The sequence below is a fragment of the Pongo abelii genome, chromosome 9 (genome assembly GCF_028885655.2).
Source record: "Pongo abelii isolate AG06213 chromosome 9, NHGRI_mPonAbe1-v2.0_pri, whole genome shotgun sequence".
Taxonomy (NCBI): domain Eukaryota; kingdom Metazoa; phylum Chordata; class Mammalia; order Primates; family Hominidae; genus Pongo; species Pongo abelii.
Window position 1 is genome coordinate 27,887,903 of NC_071994.2, and position 7,649 is coordinate 27,895,551.

Here is a 7,649-nt window from a genome sequence, read left to right on the forward strand (position 1 = left end):
GCTAATGATTAGTTAATGGCTGAGGAACATGACCTCAGTGTTTGGGAAATACTTGTCTCAGCCTGCAGGCTGATTCCTTACAGAAAGATCTCATGAAGAGATTTGAGTAGCATATCTTTGTGACTGTCACAAGTAAGAATTCAGTTCTAGACTATCAGAAGGAATAACTCAATTTTAAGGAAGCTTCCTTTGAAGGTGTTCCCTGAGATGGTACATTTCTCCCCCAGAATTAGTTATATCATAAAGTTTAAAAAATGTTTATTAGATTCACATCTTAGTAAAGAAGAAATAAAAGAGTATTAAAATAAATTAACATAATTATACAATGTGGTAAATCCATCAATTGTCCTTATGATGTCTTTGAAAAAGAGGTGAAAGGAAGTGACTTTGTTGTAGTATAAATTGATGAATTTTCAACTTTTTGAATGGCCTTGCCAAAAAATTATTCAATTATTAATCAATGTTAGTACACTGGCAACTTTAAAGTGACATCTCTAGAACTTGTGCTTAAAAATATCTCATTCAACTTTTTTTTGTAATCAATGATTTAAAATGTCAATGGGAAACATCAGCAGGTAGTAAGAAGCTGATGGGAGAAATTGACTGTTTGGGTTTCAAAACATTAAAGAATCAGAATCCAAAATTATCTTAAGTATCTACTAGGGCAAACTACAAAAAATTAAATAGGAAAAGATTTTTCTCACAATTTCAACATTGTAAATGTAAGATGGTGAGAATCACATTCTGTGTTGCTATGGCCAGAAAAAACCTGGCAGTACTGCACTGATATTTGGAATGTTACATTTAAAAAAAGATCATTGACAATTCAAGAGCTTTTACAGGATAAAGACAGGGCAGGCAGGTGATTAAAGCTGTGCCACATACTTAACACCCATCAATAATGGTTGGCATCCTACTGGTCTTAGAATTAAATTCTAAATTGTGAGCATGTGCCACAATGTCGTCTCTCTGGTTTTCAAGCACAACAAGCACCTTTGTGTCTCAGAAAATTTAAACTTGCTCCTTTCTCTCCCTGAACATTCCATCCCTTCTCACCCTATAATCAGTTCAAGCAGCCACCTCAGTGTTTCTGAAGAGATGCAAAGGAGGATCTAAGTGTAACCTAACCCAGATTTGGCTGCTCGCCACTTGAAAGCCAAGCACAAGAGATGAGAGTTGGTGGAAGGAAAAGCAGATTTATTCCTCAAGCCATGAAAATGGCGGAGTAGTGTACTAACATAGCTTCTTAAGTCAGTACACATTTCAGGCTCATTTTTTGTTAAAGGGAGGGGGAAGAGAAAGAGGTTGTAATCAAGAGATGATCAATGACCACACACATCTGAGCACCCGTGAGGTTCTGACATTAGGAACTTCTTTGTCCTTGGTCAGGTTACAATGCTCCTGTAAATCTTTTTTAAAAAAATAGTGAGTTGCTTACATACTTTCTCTTTAATCCTAAAGTTTATATTAAAAACTACATGACTGCTGTTTTTGCATATTATCTCAGTGTTCTGAAATTATACTAGCCTATGTGCAGGAATTTGCAAGGGACCCTTAAAAATGGAGTTAGTTATGGTAGTTCGTTTGCAAGTTCACTGTTAGAATTCCCCACTGTCCAAAGGCTTATTTCACTATCTTGCGGTACCTTGGAAATGGGATGTCGTCTTTCATCTGCCTACTTCCTGCTTCAAAAAATCAATAGGGGGCAACTGTGGAATGAAATCAAGGACCTGAATACCAACTGGATGCCAGATTCTTGTTTCTTTCCTAAATGTTTATGAAGGCTCAATTTCCCAGTCAAAAAGGATGTAGGGCCACATCTATGGGATGAGTGGTCTTGCAAGAAGCAAACACGAACAGAAGTTAGTATAGTGCCCTGTGTCTTAACATATTTGGCAGTTGTTAACTTTATTAACAACTCAGTTGGTTTTCCCACCAGGATAGAATCCTGGAATGACCTACCATATAATATTTCAAAGAGACTCAATTTGAGCCTATTTTGGAGAGCTGTTCTAATACACAACAGAGCAACTGGAAACAACTTATCCCACGTCAGATTAGTTTCTTGACATATTTTGACAATACCTTTTTTTAGGACATGACTTACCAGTTTTTTTCATCAATTGTGTTCTCCAAAATGACAATCTAAAGATTGTGGAAAGAAGTAAGTCACAGTTTTCCCTGGCATTCCTGTATCTATTATAGTCTTTATCAAATCAGGGTATAGGCAGGCATTAACTATAGAATACATAGCACACTATGTCAATAAAAAAGTCAATAAGTTTGTTTCCCACTGATATGGTTTGGCTTGTCCCCACTCAAATCTCACCTTGAATTATAGTAATCCCCACATGTCAAGGGTGGGGCCAGGTGGAGATAATTGAATCATAGGAGCAGTTCCCCCATTGCTATTCTCATGGTAGTGAATAAGTCTCATGAGATTTGATGGTTTTATAAATGTGAGTTCCCCTGCACATGCCTGCTACCTTGTAAGATGTGCCTTTGCTTCTCCTTTGCCTTCTTCCATGATTGTGAGGCCTCCCCAGCCATGTGGAACTTTGAGTCCATTAAATTTCTTTCCTGTATAAATTATCCAGTCTCAGGTATGTCTTTATTAGCAGCATCAGAACAGACTAATACAGTAAGTTAATAGAGTAGAGTGGAATGCTGCTATAAGGATACCCAAAAATGTGAAAGGGACTTTTAAACTGGGTAATGGGCAGAGATTGGAACAGTTTGAAGGGTTCAGAAGAAGACAGGAAGATGTGGGAAAGTTTGAAACTTCCTAGAGACTCGTTGAATGGTTTTGACCAAAATGCTGGTAGCGATATGGGCAATAAAATCCAGGCTGAGGTGGCCTCAGATGGAGATGAGGAACTTGTTGGGAACTGGAGTAAATGTAACTCTTCAATGTTTTATTAAAGAAACTGGCAGCATTTTGCCCCTGCCCCAGAGATTTATGGAACTTTGAACTTGAGGGAGATAATTTAGGGCATCTGGCAGAAGAAATTTCTAAGCAGCAAAGCATTCAAGAGGTGACTTAGGTGCTGTTAAGAGCATTCAGTTTTATGTATTCACAAAGATATGCTTGGGAATTGGAACTTATGTTTAAAAGGGAAGCAGAGCATAAAAGTTCAGAAAAATTTGTAGCCTGGTGATGTGATAGAAAAGAAAAACCCACTTTTTGAGGAGAAATTCAAGCTGGCTGTAGAAATTAGCATAAATAGTGACAAGCAAACTGTTAATCTCCAGGACAATGGGGAAAATGTCTCTATGTCATGTTGGAGGTCTTCATGGCAGTCTCTCCCATCACAGGCCTGGAGACCTAGGAGAAAAAAGTGATTTTGTAGACTGGGCCCAGGGCCCTGCTGCTTTGTGCCTTCTTGGGACTTGGTGCCCTGTATGTCAGGGGTGGTTAAAAGGGGCCATTGTAGACCTCAGGCTATTGCTTCAGAGGATGTAAGCCCCAAACCTTGGAGGCTTACACGTGGTGTTGGGCCTGCAGTGCAGGTGCACAGAAGTCAAGATTTGAGGTTTGGGAACCTCTGCCTAGATTTCAGAAGATGTATGGAAACACCTGGATGTCAAGGCAGAAGTCTGCTGCAGGGGTGGAGCCCTCATGGAGAACCTCTGCTAGGGCAGTGCAGAAGGAAATGTGGGGTCAGAGCCCCTACATATAGTCCCCACTGGGGCACTGCCTAGTGGAGCGGTGAGAAGAGGGCCACCATCCTCCAGACCCCAGAATTATGGATCCATTGACAGCTTGCACTGTGAACCCGGAAAAGCCACAGATGCTCAACACCAGCCCATGAAAGCATCTGAGAGGGTGGCCGTACCTTGTAAAGCCACAGGAGTGGAGCTGCCCAAGGCTATGGGAGCCCCCCTCTTGCATCAGAATGACCTGGATATGAGACATGGAGTCAAAGGAAATAATTTTGGAGCTTTAAGAGTTGACTGCCCTGGCTGGGCGTGGTGGCTCATACCTGCAATCCCAGCACTTTGCGAGGCCGAGGCAGGCAGATCACGAGGTCAGGAGATCAAGACCATCCTGGCTAACATGGTGAAATCTCATCTCTACTAAAAATACAAAAAATTAGCCAGGCGTGGTGGCAGGCACCTGCAGTCCCAGCTACTCAGGAGGCTGAGGCAGGAGAATGGAGTGAGCCCGGGCGATGGAGCTTGCCATGAGCCAAGATGGTGCCACTGCACTCCAGCCTGGGTGACAGAGCGAGACTCCATCTAAAAAAAAAAAAAAAGATTTGACTGCTCCATTGGATTGCAGACTTGCATGGGGCCTGTTGTTTCTTTGTTTTGGCCAATCTATCCCATTTAGAATGGGTGTATTTACTCAATTCCCGTATCCCCATTGTATCTAGGAAGTGAATAACTTGCTTTTGATTTTACAGGCTCCTAGGCTGAATGGACTTTCATTGTCTCAGATGAGACTTCAGACTGTTAATGCTGGAATGAGTTAAGACTTGGGGGACTGTTGGGAAGGCATGATTGGTTTTGAAATGTGAGGACATAAGATTTGAGAGGAGCCAGGGCCAAATGATATGGTTTGGATGTGTCGCCACCCAGATCTTACCTTGAGTTATAATAATCCCCACATATCAAGGGTGGGGCCAGGTGGAGATAATTGAATCATGGGGTGTTTGCCCCATACTGTCCTCATGGTAGTGAATAAGTCTCATGAGATCTGATGGTTTTATAAATGGGGATTCTCTTGCACAAGCTCTTGCCTGCTGTCATGTAAGACATGCCTTTGCTCCTCCTTTGCCTTCTGCGTGATTTTGAGGCCTCCCCAGCTATTTGGAACTATGGGCCCATTAACCCTCATTTTCTTTACAAATTACCAGTCTCAGGTATGTCTTTATTAGCAGTGTGGGGACAGACTAATATCCTCACTATCAATTATACACCAAGGGCTCCTGTGGGAATATGATGACAGGTTGACTAAACATATATATTTACTAGGTTATAGGAGAAGCTATGAATATTTATAAAAGTAATCTTGACACACACATACTGAACAAGCATGTATATAGCATGCAACCCATATTCACCTTGGAGACTTAACATTTATGTATATTACAATTCAGCCATATATATAAGACACAAAAGCACACAAATGCAAAATTTCTATAAGCCACTTTGAACTAGTTTATGGTCAGTGGTCTTTATATTAGGAGAAAGTTACTGTAATCAGTCTCTTATTTAATGAAAGCTATAGTTTTTCACTGGTGGAACAGGGAGGGGCTTGGGGTCAGTTAGTCAGGATCTGGTAAAGTTGAAAATTGTTTTAAGTTTTAATGTTGCTTAGTATGAAGGCAGTGCTTGTGTACCTGCTAGAGAAAAAAGAAAAACCTCCTGGCTGTTAGAACATAGTTTATTGTTTAAGTGTAGGGGTGTGTGACTTAACACCTGCCTGTGTGGACTTAGGTTTCGTTTATAATTTGCTATCTTATTGTCTCAAAAAGTCTGTTCTGTCAGTCTTATAGTCTCTATTTTAACAATAATGCTGGTCAGGTGCTGTGCCTAAACCATAGAAGGGAACGAGTAGAATAAGGCCTGTCTAACCTCCCAACCCATCATGGATGGGATCAAAGTTTGTTTGTTTGTTTTGTTGTTGTTTATTTGTTTTAGTTTTTGAGACAGTGTCTCGCTCTGTTTCCTAGGCTGGAGTGCAGTGTTGTGATCTCAGCTCACTGCAACCTCCGTCTCCTGGCTTCAAGCAATTCTTGTGCCTCAGTCTCCCAAATAGCTGGGACCACAGGCATGTGCCACCAATCCTCAGCAAAGTTTTGTATTTTTAGTAGAGACAAGATCTCATCATGTTGGCCAGGCTTGTCTTAAACTCATGGCCTCAAGTGATCCACCTACCTCAGTCTCCCAAAGTGTTAGGATTACAAGTGTGAGCCACCATGCCTGACATAACTGGGAATTAAGTTTTTAAGGTTTCATTTTTCTTTGGAAAAGTGAGGGACCCATTTCATCTGTGGGGTCTTAGGATTTTATTTTTTTAGTTTATATCTTCCTTGTTTTTTGTTAGCATATGCCAGAGGCAGTATCAATGACCAACCTTTAATTTGTCCCATATCATTGCCCTGCTCCATCCCATCCACTGTTGGAACTCCTATTGCTAACTGACTTAGAGTCAAAAGACTGATAGACAATGAATCATTCTAATCCAAATGGGAATGGAGGTGGCCAGGTGCTCATTAATCCTTAGAACGTTTTAAAGTAACATAAGAGCCAAAAACCAAAAGCCAAAAAGCAAGATTATAAAATTGACTTAGTTCTATGTGTTGAGCCATCAGCTGTTTAGGCACCTATGTGCCCATATTTGATTTGGAATGTCTGAACTAATTTTATCCCACAAAACTGGCCCTTGCAATCTCATGCACCCACCTTCTGAGATTGTCCCTGGGATTAAAAGGAGGGTGATTAATATTGTATAGCTTTAACAGCAGCATGTCAGCAATATAAAACACATTAGCCCAGTAGAATTGAACAGTTTTAAAATTCTGAAGATATTAGGTAGAAAGAGAAAGGCAATCTTTGTTGTTTTATTCAATTTCTGTAAGCTGTAAATAGTTCAAAAAGAAAAAAACTGTTTTCTTGATTGTAGAATGCAAAAACCACAAAGAATTGGCAATATTTAAAACAAAAAGGTCATAACCCCTGCCTTGTTTTGATAAGACAGGAAAAGGAAGCTCACAGGTAGCTAAACATTTCATTTTTTTAGCATAAAGAATTTAGATAGAAGCAAATTAAACAAGTCTTCATGTTTTTACATATAGTTCTGTCCCTGTGTCTCATTAAAGCAGTTTATTTTGATTGTCACTCTTTCCTGGGCCTGAAGATGTGGCTTTGGTTAATTTTGGTGGCAACATTCAAGATTTAGCAGCAGTCTGTGCCTTTTTAGATGAGATGGATATACCCAGAAGTCAAAACCCTGTAACTTAACAGCACAGGATTCATTAATAGCACCTGATAAAGACCCTTTCAAGGGGCTGGAGGTAGTGATACTGGAGTCCATGTCCTGATTGGAAGTTATAAAAATAGTCTACAACCTTGCAGTGATTAATTTTTATAGCTTTGTAATACGTCAACGGCTTAGTTTAGAATTTTGGTTTTGAAGATGTTAATCAAAGATATTAAAAGACTGAAAACATTTAATTAAAACAGAATCATAGGTTATTGTAAAACAATAGTCATTCATTTGGCTGACTTATAGTTAAAAGATCTTAAAGGCCATGCAGATAGTTACATGAATGTAAAAACCATAAACATTTTAAATCTCAGTTTTCCTAAGTAATCAAAAACCTAATAAAGACAATGTAGTAATTATCTTGGTAAAATGTAAAATCGTGTTTTTTAAGCTGGTTATCATAAAGGCAATAGAAAACTTTCTGCAGTGTGAGTGCTTCTACTTACGAGAAGCCTATTTAGATAACATAGAAGTCAAACCTGATGAAATGAGTACTCAAATTTAATCAGGTATAGGAAAAGTGTGTTTAAGGTTATGAGTATCGCAGTGAAATACGTGACTCTTTGTAACTGCATGATTTTTCTGAAAACTTTAGACATAGTAACAAAAGCAAGAGTATAGAATCAAGTTATAATGGAGGAAAACATTGATTTTT